This window comes from Lytechinus pictus, chromosome 10 (genome assembly GCF_037042905.1).
Source record: "Lytechinus pictus isolate F3 Inbred chromosome 10, Lp3.0, whole genome shotgun sequence".
Classification (NCBI taxonomy): domain Eukaryota; kingdom Metazoa; phylum Echinodermata; class Echinoidea; order Temnopleuroida; family Toxopneustidae; genus Lytechinus; species Lytechinus pictus.
The window spans coordinates 33598683-33613885 of record NC_087254.1 but is presented as its reverse complement, the minus strand read 5'-3'; positions in this window follow the sequence as shown (position 1 = coordinate 33613885).

The window sequence follows — 15203 nt, the reverse complement described above, 5'->3', positions numbered from 1 at the left end:
GCAAATGGTTATTAGACCAAATGGTTGTTAGACGAAATGTTGATGGACGGAATGGCATTAGACTAAATGAAGGTAAACCATGTGGTGAGTGGACGAGTTGGCCGGCATTAGGCGAATTGGCAATGCCCAAATTGCCCCGTATGCCTTTACATGAAAATGAGAAAGGCATCAATTTTTTTTCCAAGTCACCATTCTGTCTTTACCATCCCCCTACCATCCTCATTCCCATTCAAGGGCCCCGTCTTACAAAGAGTTACGAATGATCCAATCAATCGCAACTATGGAGAGCAAGTAAAGTAAATAAAATGCATGTTTGCCCCCCAAAAAATCTAGATATGAATGTATATCCATAAATTAATTGATTTCTTGACAGTTCGGTGTGTTCTCGTTTGTTTACAAAGAACATTTTGCACATTTCCTGTAGAAAAAATGACACTGATGGATTTCCATAGAGTTACGATTGATCGGATCAATCGCAACTATGGACGGCCAGCAACGTCAACAACTATTATGCATGTTTTTTCAAAATATTTTCTAGCTATGATGTATATTCATGCATTCATTGTTTTATTGAAAATTCACTGCGCTTCGTTTTGCATACAAAGGACACTGTGCAAATTCTTCATAGAAAAAATTATGACACTGATGGATTTCCATAGAGTTACGATTGATCGGATCAATCGTAACTCTTTGTAAGACGGGGCCCTGGTGTCCGTCTTACAAAGAGTTGCGATTGATCCGATCAACCTCACCTGTATGGAAATCCATTGATGTCACAATTTTTTCAACAAAATCTTTGCATAATGTCCTTTGAATAACAAAGATAATTAAGCCACTTTCAAGTTTCAAGAAATCAAAGAATGTATGAATTTACGGCATATCAAGAGCAAACATGCATTGTTGATGTTGCTGGCTTTCCATAGTTTTGGTTGATCGGATCAATCGCAACTCTTATATGGGGTCCAGATTTCCAGTATTGTGGAACCAACGTTGAGGCAATCGATGATGCAGAGACCGATACAGTTTTAGGTTTACTGTTCCCTTCATCATAGGAGTCTATTATGAATGGGATATTCTACAGTTTTCATGTTTGTATCTTATGAGTTTATGTTTCGACCCCAACTAAAAAAGAAAGAAAGAAGAGAAATAGGCCCTACGTGATATGTTTTCACCGATTTTATAACGGAATACATTGTATAATGTTTATCACAACAACTTCGAGTCTTATAGGATTCACCTGAAGGCATATTCCTCAATGGTGTCCACTTTTCATGTGGTTTTATTTGCATTATTTTGATGCGCACCCTCATAGCAAGAGGGGGGGGGGGGGTAAAAAGATATTGCCACCGTTCAGATCGGTCGCCAAAGAGGTAAAAGCTCTGACGGATGTGGATGAGTGGGTTATAAAGACTGATATGCGATGCGTGAACCGAATTTTATTCTTATATACACTGAAATTATAAGGACTGTCAAATCATGCTTTAGCGAAGCGCCAGCTGATTTTTTTTTAGATGCCGACCTAAAACATGTAAAAACAGGACGTTTTAAACCCCTATAGAACAAAAAGGGATGCATATCTCAAAAGTAACAGGGACTCTCGAGTGGGATTATTATTCAAATAATGCAAGCGATAAGCGGTGGTTGATTTAAAAATAATAATAATCCGACCTGAGAAAATGGGTCAATATAGGGCTATACGATTATCGTGAATGTGAAGCGCGAGCTGAAAATGTTTGATATAAGCCGACATGAATAATGGCATTTATTTAAACAGGAATTCGTGAAGAAAATGAGGCCCATCTTACAACAGGTTATACGTGACGTAGGCAACTAGTTCGTCCAGCATGTCCAGAGCAAGCGGCATTTCTTTTTTTCGAAAAACAAAATCCAAATTCTAATCCTAAAACTTTCGACAGTCAGAGTTCTGATACGTATGGAAAAGGGAATTCTTTCCCTCGAAGAGATTTCGTTTGTTCATGGTCCATATAGTGTCGAAGAGAAAGTGGCCGTCGTAAAATTTCCCAAAGAATTTCTTTTTATCATCGCTTAAAGAGAACATGAACAAATAGGGTTATATCCTTCCTCACAGCCATGATCAAACACAAGATCTCACAAGTCGTGTTAATTCAATTCAATTGATTTCAACCAATCAGCAAATTTGTTTTGAATCTGCAATATATTTGATAGCATGAATAACATTTGTTTATTCAGATAACATCGATAACTACAATGTTAGAAATCATAATAATTAAATCAATGATGAATCATTAAAAGTATGAATATGACTTCAATTCAAGTCAATTCAATCGTTTTTATTGTCCACTTCCAATACAATTATTTCACAGTTGATATAATAGCATATTACATTTGGAGTATACATACAAGATTAACATAATTACAATAGACAATTATCAAAATAAAATATGAATTGAGAGGGAATGATGACCAACTGAAAAGCATGCAGAGCTTGTACATTAAAGCAATAAAGCAAACTCTTATGTTTTATTGTTTATACTGAAATGTATTTTTGTATTATTTGCCGAATAAGTTATAATAATAATAATGACAATAATGATAATAATAATAATAATAATAATAATGATAATAGTAATAACAAGAATGATAATAGTAATAATAATAACGATAATAATAATGATAATGATGATAATAATAATGATGCTGATAATAATAATAACTCTCAATGCGAATCACAAAGAGATTATCGAATGGCGAGATGTAAACAATCATTACGAGATCCCAAAACTTGTCAGCTGGAGAGTGTTTCACCATTTTTTTTTGTCCGACAAGTTGTCAGATCTTATTACTTCCCTTGATTTGATTGGCTGAGAAGCACTGTTACTATGGTAACTGTCGGGACTCGTCAGTTAAACATCGGTCCTTTCATGAAACGCTCCCCCGATCACTCTGTTCTAAGAAAAAACGATGTAGACATGACGCGATCAAAGCCAAAGCTCTATACTGCATCTCTTCTATCGTAACTATGGATTCTTCAAATTCAATCAAGATGTCCAAACCACAGATCTCGGTTCTCGTCATGTCTACATTCTAAAGAAGAAATGATCAGCTGACAAGATCTCGGATTTCGACATATCTACATTCTGAAGAAGAGATCGAAGATCAGCTGACAAGATCTCAAATCTCGTTGTACCAATTAACATAGGCCTACAGAGATGATGAGATTACAAGATCTCGGATTTCATTACCATTTTGTCATATAACTCATGAATTCATGTTGACATGAGAACCGACCGAGCTCTCATCATGTCTACACTCTGAAGAAGAGAATGATATCAGGTGACAATATCATGGATCTCAGCAGCTTGTCATCTAATCATCTGCTCTTATATCAACTGACAAGTTCTTCTATGTCGTAGTTTTTACATCTTGACATTAAATGATTATCTCTTCTAATAACATGACAAGATCGGAGTTTTGGCTACATAATTTGGATTGGGTTTGTACGTTACTAGAATGTCACATTTTTGAGCAATTTTGGGTCACGGGGGCCACTTACATTGACGTGTGGATACCATGCGCGACCAACAAAAAAAACACGTAAAAAGGATGTCGATAGGGCACGTTACGAACGTATACATAATAAGGGTGTCAAAAATACTAAAATAATGACAAAGGGTATCTATTTCGCTAGGAAAGCTACGTGTTTAGGGTCAAATTTGTGAGGGTAAAAAGACTAAAAAATAAAGGATGTACTTCTTGCCCCAACAGTTAACACTATACGTGCTTAGAGTCCGACTTGCGCGAGGTGGGGCCGTATATGATGTAGGTAAAGGTAAAACCGACGTCCGTGATATATAGAAATTAAAATATCATTGTACTTGTTAAGGGGTTCATTTCAGGGAATACTTGTCAAGGGTATCGTTTTGTTTCCAATACTTGTTAAGGGTAGGGTTTCACACGCCAATACTTTTTAAGGGGTGCATTTTCAGAATATGGAAAATACTTGTTTAGGGTGCTTTCGAGACCCCATGGTTGCGCATGGTATCCACTCGTCAATTAAGTGTCCCCCGGGTTTTGGGTCTAACATGCACTTACAAAATACGTTATTTCGGAACCATGTACCCTCGCGTCGCGAATTCGATCTTAAAAGTTGCGCGAGACTTAAAGATAAACAGTCATGAAACGTCGCGGCGCGATCTTTTCGCGTTACAGATTTATTATTTTGGTAAAGATGTCGAGGGGGAGGCAAGAAACATCTTCATGCAGGGCTGGATAGCGTTAAACGAGCTATCCAGATGTCTAATATCAGGATCTCGATCGTCTTTTCTACATTCTGGACAATTAGAGCTTATCAGCTGAAAATATCTTTCCGTTATGGCAGTTGGCGATATGTTGAAGAGTATGATCAGAACGATTTCAAAGTCTCGCATCTCATCATCTCGTCTTCTACTCATTCGTTCTAATGTATGTTGACATGAGATCCGAGAACTCGCCGCCATTTCTACATTCTTAAGAACTGAGATCTGATCAGCTGGTATGTTCTTTGATGTCGTAACGATTTACATCTTGCCAAATTATGTTCATAAATCTGTTCTTATGGAGGTTGGCATTCTATCCGAGATCTCGCCATGTGATCATCTCGTCGATGCCGGGAAGCTTAAAAGTGCCACCAGATATCCGTCCTGATCTCACCATTGCTACATGATGTAGAAGAGATAGACTTAGATCTCGCAGTTATATCGATCGTTTTAGAAAACTCTGATCTAGCCAATAACATTTTGGAGAGATGATCACTACAAGATCTTGGGTCTAAGTGCCCGCTTTGGTTCTCCGGTCATTACATGACCTTCGTTACGGCCCCCATTTTACAGAAGGGAGACATTTGAAGGACCTTTTGAAAGACCAAAAATTGGCAAGGTCTTATATACAGCAGTCTTCAAGATCACTTGAATTTGTCATCTCTGTGGAATGGTTCCACCCCTCAAAGAACTATGAAAAAGTGATTGGTACTTACTGGGCTTAGGCTATATAGTCCTATAAATATCTTTCAATGGTCTTTCCGTGATCTTTTATGCAACATGTGATCGGCTCATAATTCATTCCATGCGGTCTTTCAATGATCTTTTAATGATCTCTCATTAGTCTTCGATCCCCACACATATCTTGAAAGACTGTCAAAAGATCATGGAAAGATTAATAAGAAATTTTAAAGTTCATCAACAGACCGCTGGAAGACAATCAAAAGACCATTTTCTTGAAAGACTGTTTTGAACCGTTCCAAAAAGTTTTGGAGATCATGGAGACCACGAAGATCACTTAAAGATCAATCAGGAATTATAAAAGACCTCAGAGATCTTTGAAAATTTATTGAAAGTTTCATGGTCTTACAGAGGTCTTGCTCTCTGTGGAATGGGGGTTTACGTGGCCATTAGGCTATGGGCCAGCCGAGGAGTTAATTATTCCCGTATTAGGTTAAGTTATTGTACCATACTCTATAACATTTGCCGCCCTGTCTACAAAACTCCCTAGATCAATTTAAGCAAAGGTAGATTCGGTGGAACAAAGTTTTCTCCAAACAGTTTTGTTCTTGAAATATTTCAGGGCATTTTCACGGAATATGCGATCGTGGTAGCAATATATAATAGGATTTAGAGCAGATCCACAGTGATACATAAAATATGCCGCATCATCAAATGGACGAGAGTACAGATGATCCTCAGTGTCGAATACCACAACCAGAAGATGCACACTCATTGGAATGGAACAAAGAAAATAGACAAGAGTGATGAAGGTGACTTTCTGTGATGCCTTAACACGGGAAGCGGTAATATCGCCTTGTGCTCCGCCGATAGCCTGCTCCATATCGGCTATTCTACGAGCATGTCGCATTGCCGTTCGCAGAATCAGCATGTTAAGGATAAGTAAGGATGATACCGATGCGATGATCACAGTCACCTCAAGAAGATACCATATTCTAGTACCGAGAGCATACTGGGAAGTAGTCCCAGAGCAGTAGACTGTAACGATAGTTGGACCTTCTTCCAATCTGCCGACTTGGCTAAGTATAATCCCACTAGTAGTCAACAACCAACTGACGAGTATCCCAAACGCGATTCGCTTCGTGGTGACGATAGTTTGGTATCGGAAAGGTCTATGAACGGCGATATATCGATCACATGTTACCATAAAAATATGAAAAAGATTATTGGTGCCACAAACAAAGCTGAATCCTGTAAAATACCTTGAGTACGTTTCAAGGCACGTTATTTCAGAAAATACATTTTTCCGATAGACTTCCAACGGGATTGCGATCAAACCATTTAAAAGGTCTACAGCGGCTAAACTGGAAAGAAGATAATATGTAGGTGTCCTAAGACGTTCAGTTTTTAGAAAGGTTGCGATTACCAGGAAGTTCCCTACGACTGTAACACACATGAGGAGAACAGCACATGTGACGCAAACCCCGGTGTATACGGGATGATTGGGAAGAAAAATCACAGTAACAGGCGTCATCATTAATTTTCAAAGCTGAAAATGAGTCAATCCATCCGCTGGGTATAATCTGTCAGGAACCTGTGAAATTCAAAAGCCCAAATTAGCTCACACGAGTTAAAAAACCCATTGACGGGCTAGTATAACATCTTTTTCCTCTGCATGTATAGGCATATCCGCCCTATAGTTCTTCTTTTCTTTTCTCAAGAACCAGATAGATCAGTATTTCCCAAAATGTCACCAAAACAACCAAAAAGTAGGCCTGCAGCTTTTGACAGTTCATCTGCCTGCATGGAGATGTGTGCCGTTAATATAACACATTTTCATCCACTTGAAAATATGTTATCTTTTAGTTTACACAGTCAATAGGCATTTTGCGGTAATTAATGGCCTGTGATGCCTGACAGTCGATTACATTAATGTGAAAAAAGCAAGGTGTTCAACCATTCGTGATCAATTTCCGCTGACAATATGGTGTAAAAGATGTTGCTTTTGTGATCAACGAAAGCAGCTGTCTCTAAATAGCCCAGACGGCATGATCAAAAGATGAAAGTCAAATAATGTGCCGATTCCTTGTCGATAACGCCATTAAATCTAAAAAAATGGTTCCCTTCCCCTATTGTTTTCTCCGCTCCATATCGCAGTTCTGAACCCGTAAATACTCTATACCAGCGCTACTCAACTTTTTTTTAACCCGCGAGGACCACTTTGACTCTCAGATTTTTTTCGAGGCCCACCTCCCAGAAAACATCAATTTTTATGAAAAAATATTTTGTGAAACTGATTTGAACACAAAGCTCTGAAACACTTTCGAAACAACCAGTTGGAGAACTATTGAACGCAAAGGGTCCGGTAAATGGGCGAAAATAAACGACATACGCAATGTGCATGCACATGAGGTTCACATCATAGTTAGATCGAAACTACCATGGTGTGTATGTGCATGCTTTTGTGACATGCATGATACGTATAAGCGTGTTTTAGCTTTTTTTGACCCACGTAGACGCATTGGACACACCTAATATTTTCGGACATATCTGTGAAATATACTATATAGTTCATCCCCTATTTTTTCCTTCCTCTGGAGCTTTTCGCGGCCCACCTGATAGAGCTTCGCGGCCCACCGGTTGAGAAGCGCTGCTCATTGATTGTTCAACTACACACGAAGACATTTTTGCTCCCTAAATGACTTTAGCTCTTTGGGTATGATCTTTCACCTTAAAAGGAAAAGGTGGCAAAATGCACATTTTTATTATAATTTACAGCAAGAAATACTCGTTTGCAACCTAAATGGTGCAACTTTTCACCTTTTAATATGCATAATATACTTGACATTAAAAAAAATACTCTGCACCCCATCGGGAGTTTAATATAACTAACTGCATCCTTAAAGTACTTAAATGAACACAATTACTCTCATTAGCAACCCTTGGGTGCTGCCTTTGTACGAAATTTGAACCCCTATTTCAGTGTGTAGGTTCAACCCGGGGTTCGAGTCCCACCGCAGCATTTGCGACGGTTTTTGGCTAGGCATTCATGATGTAGTTGGCTACCCTGTTCTGCTGTTCAATGATTAAGGGACAGATCAATGTCGATCTGGCGCTGACCAGTGGTTGCAGCCTGGCCCACGATTAATTGGGGCAAAATGAAATTTCGGGTGATTTCTATCTCTGTTTTCTATTTCTAATAATGAAATACGATTTTTTTTTAAAATATACATTTGCCACTCTAAACCCCGATGTATATATAGTAAATGTGTACCTGTACAGGGTGTTTCTAAAAAAAAGGTAACCGAAGTTCAAAGGTAAGCCATATCAAGAATACATAATTTATTCATGTGATTTATATTCTACATGACTGAGTATCTCATCAACTTTAATTTGACACCTTCCTTGCGTCACAATTGTCACGGGATATAGAGTTATGGTCCATCGTAGGCGAAGGTTACAAAACCAACTTTTTCCACTTTGGGGGGTTTTATAATGTACAAGCACGAAACCAACATTGTTGTAAGATTTGGTTTCATCAGAGATTATCCCTGCAAATTTTAGTGAAATGTTACCCGTCTTACAAAATTTTTCCAGTAAATGTTACATAACTAGTGTAAAGCTGAAATTATGGCTAAGCACATCCTCGATTGGTGACTTACAGGCACGTGTTTAGCATAAGATAAATGTTCTTCGTAAAGCCTGCTATGGTTAGAAGATCAATGTAAGACATGCAGCGTCAACTGTGAGGTACCGTAAAACGTTGAAGGTGCTGGTGCAAAAGTTAGGGGTGAATGACCAGGATCTAGGCAGTTGATATGTAAATGCCAGTAAACATGATAAAAGTTAACAGAGGGGATAGGATTTCACTTAAATTTTGAAGGGAATACTCTGATGAAACAAAAACCTTACAACAAAGTAGGTTCCGTGCTTGTACATTAAAACCACAAAAGTGGAAAATTGGGTTTTGTACCATTCGCCTTCGATGGACCATAACTCTATATCCCGTGACAATTGTGATGCAAGGAAGGTGTCAAATTAAAGTTGATGAGTTACTCAGTCATGTAAAATAGAAATCAAAAGAATAAATCATGTAAGTTTTATATAGCTGACATTTGAACTTCGGTTACTTTTTTAGAAACACCCTGTACAGTCCAGCTTAAGGAGATTCATTTCCAAATCTCTTCCATATTCCCTCCGAAATGTTAATATGCTCTCATTACCTAAACCAAATACAAATTATTGTAAAAGATCATTTTATTTTCATAACTTTTTCAGAATATAAATCAACTATCCTCTGATCATCGTAATGCTATTACAAAGTTTGGAGAATATAGAATTGAGTATTTACAGTCAACGGGATTTTTGTTCCTAAAACCCAAATGACTTTTCCTTTTTAATGGCAATTTTGTTTTTGTGCAGGCTGGACATTACGTGCTCCGATCGATGGCGTAAAAAATATAGAAGTGTTGCATATAAAAAAGTGGTGCCGAGAAAATCTCCTGATTATGCGCGTATTCTGGAGGGCCTCGGGACCCGGCAAAAAGGGAGGCGCCAAAAAGAGGAAGAAAAGAGTGGGAAAGAAAAGGGGGAGAAAAAAGGAGGGAAAGGAGAAGAGAACGAGAAGAAGGGAGGGGGAAGAAAGAGAGAAGGGGGGAAAAGAAGAGGGATGGGAGGCGAATTGATGTTTGACATAAGATGGCGCTGAATTGATTTTCGAAATAGGGGGCACCGAATTGATGTTTTACTTAGGGGTGCTGAATTAATGTCCGACATATTGGCACCGAATTTATGTTTGACACAGGAGGTGCCGAATAAAAACCTTGGGGTGCCGAATAGATGTTCGACATAGGGGCGCTGAATTGATGTTTACATAGGGGGTGCCGAATTATTGTTCGACCTAGGGCGGCGCCGAATTGATGTTCGACATAGGAGGCGCCGAATTTAATGTTCGAACTAGGGGGACGTCGAATTGAAGTTCGACAAAAGGGCGCCGAATTGATGATTGACATAGGGGTGCCGAAATGATGTTCGATCTAAGGCGGCGCTGAATTGATGTTCGACCTAGGGTAGCCGAATCGATGTTTGACATAGGGGGTGCCAAATTGATTGTTGTTCCTAGGGGAGCCGAATTGATGTTTGACATAGGGGGCGCCGAATTTATGTTCGACCTAGGGGACGCCGAATTGAAGTTCGACATAGGGGGGCGAAATCGAAGTTCGATATCAGGGTTGCCATATGATAACGTTGGGGGCGCCGAATTGATGTTTTACTTAGGGGTGCCGAATTAATGTCCGACGTAGGGGCACCGAATTGATCTCTAACCTAGGGGGCGCCGAATATACCAAAGTCCGCCGAAAGTTCGATATAGGGAGACGCCGAATTGATATTCGACTTAGGGGGGGGGGGCGCCTTATTGATGTTTTACCATGGGGCGCCGAATTCATGTTCGACATAAGGGGGGCGCCGAATTGATTTTCGACCTAGGGGCGCCGAATTGAAGTTTGACACAGGGGGCGCCAATTTGATGTTTGTCCTAGGGCGCCAAATATTCATGTTCGAAGTAGGGATGGGCTGCCAAATTCATATTCGACATTTGGGGCGCAAATTTGATGTTTGATCGTGGAGTGCCAAATTACGTTTCACATGGGGAAGGGCGCCTTATTTATGTTTTACCATGGGGCGCCGAATTCATGTTCGACATAAGAGGGGCGCCGAATTGATTTCCGACCTAGGGGCGCCGAATTGAAGTTTGAAACAGGGGGCGCCAATTTGATGTTTGTCCATAGAGTTACGATCTTACGTATACGTAAGCTATGTTCGAAGTAGGGATGGGGTGCCAAATTCATATTCGACATTTGGGGCGCAAATTTGATGTTTGACCGTGGGGTGCCAAATTACGTTTCACATGGGGGGGGGGGGGTGCCAAACTCATTGTTTGCTTGCATCAAATGTTTAGATGTCCATCCTGTTTATGATTACCAAAAGTGCTTAGAACTACCAAGTTTTAGGTCAGAATATAAAAAGTTTTCATTTCGCTCTTCGTGCTCACATCAATAAATTGTTCAGTGAGGTGACGATCCTGTTCATGGTTAGTTAAGTGCTTAGAATGTCCAAGTTTTTGGTCGGAATATAAAAAAAAAATCAGTTTGCGTGTCGCGATTAATTAGATGTCCATTCGGTTCATGATAACAGAAAGTGCTTACTAATAGGATGTCTAAATTTTTACGCAGAATATCAAAAATTTTCAGCTCGCGTTTCGCGCTCGCATCAATTAGTTAGATGACCATCCTGATCAGAAATACCAAGAGTGCTTAGAATATCAAAATTTTAGGTCAGAATATCAATTTTTTAGATCGGGATTTGCACTCGCACAATAAATTGTTTAAAATATATGTATTCTATTCATGGTTGCAATATTTGCTGCTGAAATGTCCAGTTTTGGGTCGGAAATATCAAGAATTTTAAGCTAGCGCTTTGCGCTCGCATAAAATTATTTGTTCTATAACTATCCAGTTAGAATGTCCAAATTTTAGTCAGACTATCAACATATTTAAGCTCACGCTTCGCACTCACATCAAATGTGTAGATAGAGACCCATCCTCATGGTTACAAATGTGCCCCGAAATGTGCTTAAAATGTCCAGTTTTGGGTCGGAATATCAAAAACTTTAAGCTAGCGCTTTAAGCTAGCGCTTTGCGCTCGCATAAAAATCATTTAGATATATACCCATCCTGTTTATGGTTACAAAAAGTGTTTAGAATGTCCAGTTTTGGGCCGGGAATTCAAAAATTGTCAGCTCGCGCTTCGCACTTGCATAATTGTTGAGATAGATGCCCATCCTGTTCTTAAATACCAAAAGTGTTTCTAGATCATTTTTTTTCCAAATTCCGAGGTCAGAATATCACAATTGAGTCAGCTCGCGTTTCGCTCGCATATCAGTGATTATTGTTTTATATATTCAACCAACCCAGGTGAGGTAAATGGGTACCGGTAGGAAGTAATTCCTTAAAAAGCTGTGTGCGCTATGAACGCCTAGCTTAGCCGGGTAATATAGGAGCGCCTTGAGCACCTAACAAGGTGGATATGTGCGCAATATAAATACCCTATATTATATTATTATTCATGTTCCGGCACGGTTGCAAAAATTGCTTAGAATGTCCAATCGGGAAACATAGATGAAAATACCCCCATCCCTAGTATTGGTGAAAGCTGGACCCCCCTCGTGAAGAAATTACAGCTCCCGCACATATAATTTTAGTATGGCCTACATACCACTGATGAGTCAAACTAAATTGGAACCCCAAAGTGCTTAAAATTCTATGCTTTTGTCCCTCTCACCGGGTTCAAATTCCTGCATGGATACGCGCCTGAATGATGATGGCCAAGTAGATACGAAAGTTTAGAATATCTACAGAAATATAACCTGAATAATTAAATGACAGTGATAGATCGAGCTTATTATGCTTTCATAATAAGATTAGAGTGATTGGGATAGTACGATCGCAAGCTCTTTAAACATGTTAAAAGTAATACATGCCAACTAGCTTTGTATTTCAATATTGAAATTTGCTTACCCATATTCGTTGTGTTTTGCGCATTGCTGATTTTACAGTTCATAGCATGATACATTATAGTATTTTAATTAATTAGGCTTTAAGGTGCATGCATGCCAGCCGCTAGCTTTCTTTTATATAGTCATTTGATGTGCACTAACTTAAATTAATTGTTACATGCTATATAATCCCCATATTATGATGAGTTTGCTTTTAGTATTAAAACTAGAGTGTTTCAAGCACTATTTCAGAATCACGGTCATAAAAAGCCAGATCATGCGACCACCGTTGGACTCGCACAATACATTATACTGATTAATTGGCTAGGGATTCTTTTTTATGGTGAACTATGCTTCGAAGTTCTTTTTTAGAAAGTAAAAAGGGGCCTAAGCTTTCGATCCTAGCAGAATCTTCGTCGGAGGCAAAATGTTTTTTTTTTTTTTTTTTTTTTTTTTGCCGAAAGCTTAGGCCGCATTTGACTTTCTAATTTACTCCATTTTTATTAGATAAGCAGTTTTCAGCAGCTTCTTTTTGCCAAGTTCTTTTTTAATTATTTACTTAACCGATCTGTATAGCCATTTTAAATCAGTTAACAAATTCGTTAATCAAACTAAAACTAGACCGAGAAAGCATTAATTGATTAATCAGTTAATATTTCAATTTTTTATTAATCAAATACAGGAATGTGTCAGTCAGTTTACTAATTTATCATTCAAACTTTATCGATCAATAATTAATAAAACATCCAATATAGATTATCTTAATAGATTTTCTTTTAAATCACGGTGCATATTAAAATAATAAAATCACGGTTATGACAGTCATGTGAAGTTTTTTTTTTTTTTATCTGTACACACTGGCGTAAATCCGTGTTGATGGGTGGGGGGGGGGATGACTGAAATATTTTGGCATTTTTTTGCAATCATGTTTTCAGATATGCAAGGAATTGTCATTGATATGTCCACAGTGGCGTACCGTACGTAGGTCACGGCATTAAACGGATATGTATCTCACTAATCAAATAATGCGAAATTTTGTTATATTCACACCTAAAAAGGGACATTATATAATCAAATTTGTGTAAACATGATAGGTACCTGTCTCGCTAAACAATGCGATCGCGAAGCGCGAGCTGAAAACTTAGATAATTCAGACCTGAAGTGGGGCATTCTGAGGTTTCTTTGTAGGAATTAACTAGGACATACGTATTTCATTAACCAAATGATGCGAGCGCGAAGCGCGAGCTGAAAATTTTTGATATTCAGATTAGAAGAAGGGACATTTTAAGGACTAATTTTATGAATTCATGAAGAGCAGACATATCTCACCAATCAACTAATGCGAACGTAATCACGGACAGGAAATGTTTCATATATACGAAGACCCTAACATGAGGCAATCACTTTTTGAGTCATGAAAAAGAAACATATGTAACTACGTAAAACAACGATAACTCAAGTGCCAGGAAATATATTTCGTTTATATTGACTTGAAAACGGGATGTTTTAGTACAACATGATTATATATCTCGTTAAACAGACAATGCGAGCACCAGGAACAATGAAGACGTAGGCCCTGGGCAAATTATGTTTCATGAAGTTATGATAAAAATGTTTCTTATGTATAATGTAACATAACATAATTATAATATAATATAACATTATAATGAATAATATTTTCTTCTTTCCCACTTCGCTTCTCTTCCTTTCTCCCTCTTTTCTCCTTTTCCCACTTTCCCCGTTTTTTTTTGTCAGCCGATGGGGGGATGTGCCCCCCATGCCCCCCCGTAGTTACGCCACTGTATGTCCATATGGCAAATATATACCCTCCAATATTATTATCTTTTTTACCCCATGATGGTTAATGGTTTTATTCGAGATTACATTCAAAATGTTTTGACATTCCATCTTAATCCCTTCCCAAAGACCCCAACATTGATGAATTGGAAGAAACGGGGGTTTCTCTTCAATGATATAATAAAGACATAAGTATTTCGTTTGGAAATGGTGAACTGGCTCTCAAGTTTATTTGCATTTTATGATTCAATAATATTGTTTTATTTGTTAAGCGGTATTTTAGGAAGAATTTTCACCAATAAAACAATTATCTCTTGTGATTTTTTTTTTCATTTCTTTCCTAAAAACTGGGGGGGATATTTGTACAGGCCATCCCCCCCTTCTCGAAAAGTGGGGGGGATATATCCCCCCCCATCCCCCCCGGGATTTACGCCAGTGTCTGTACATGTATTTATTCATTTTCCGAATTTCAAAATAAGAACATATATTAAATATCAAAATATGAATAAACATTTGTACAAGAAAGAAACATTTTTATACAGAGAAGTAGAAAACTATTAAAGAGAATCAACTTGGGCAAATTCGGGGACGAACTGAAAATGCGCAGAAGTGAAAAAAAAAAGAAAAAAAAGTGTCACTTCACGGAGGGCACTCTTTTATCCTATGTGATTTTTTTTTTTTGGGGGGGGGGGTGGGGTTGGCTGGTTCCGCCGCCCATGCTCTCATTATTTCCAAATCTCAGCAAGAATGTGCTGTAGAAAATATAGGCCAATATAGCCATGACGCATGTGGAAGACGCCCACGCCACACCCTTTAGTTTGGATTTTACCGGGGATTTTAACCGTGACCAAATAACACACCAATATAAATCCTTTTCAGACCCGGGTTCAGAC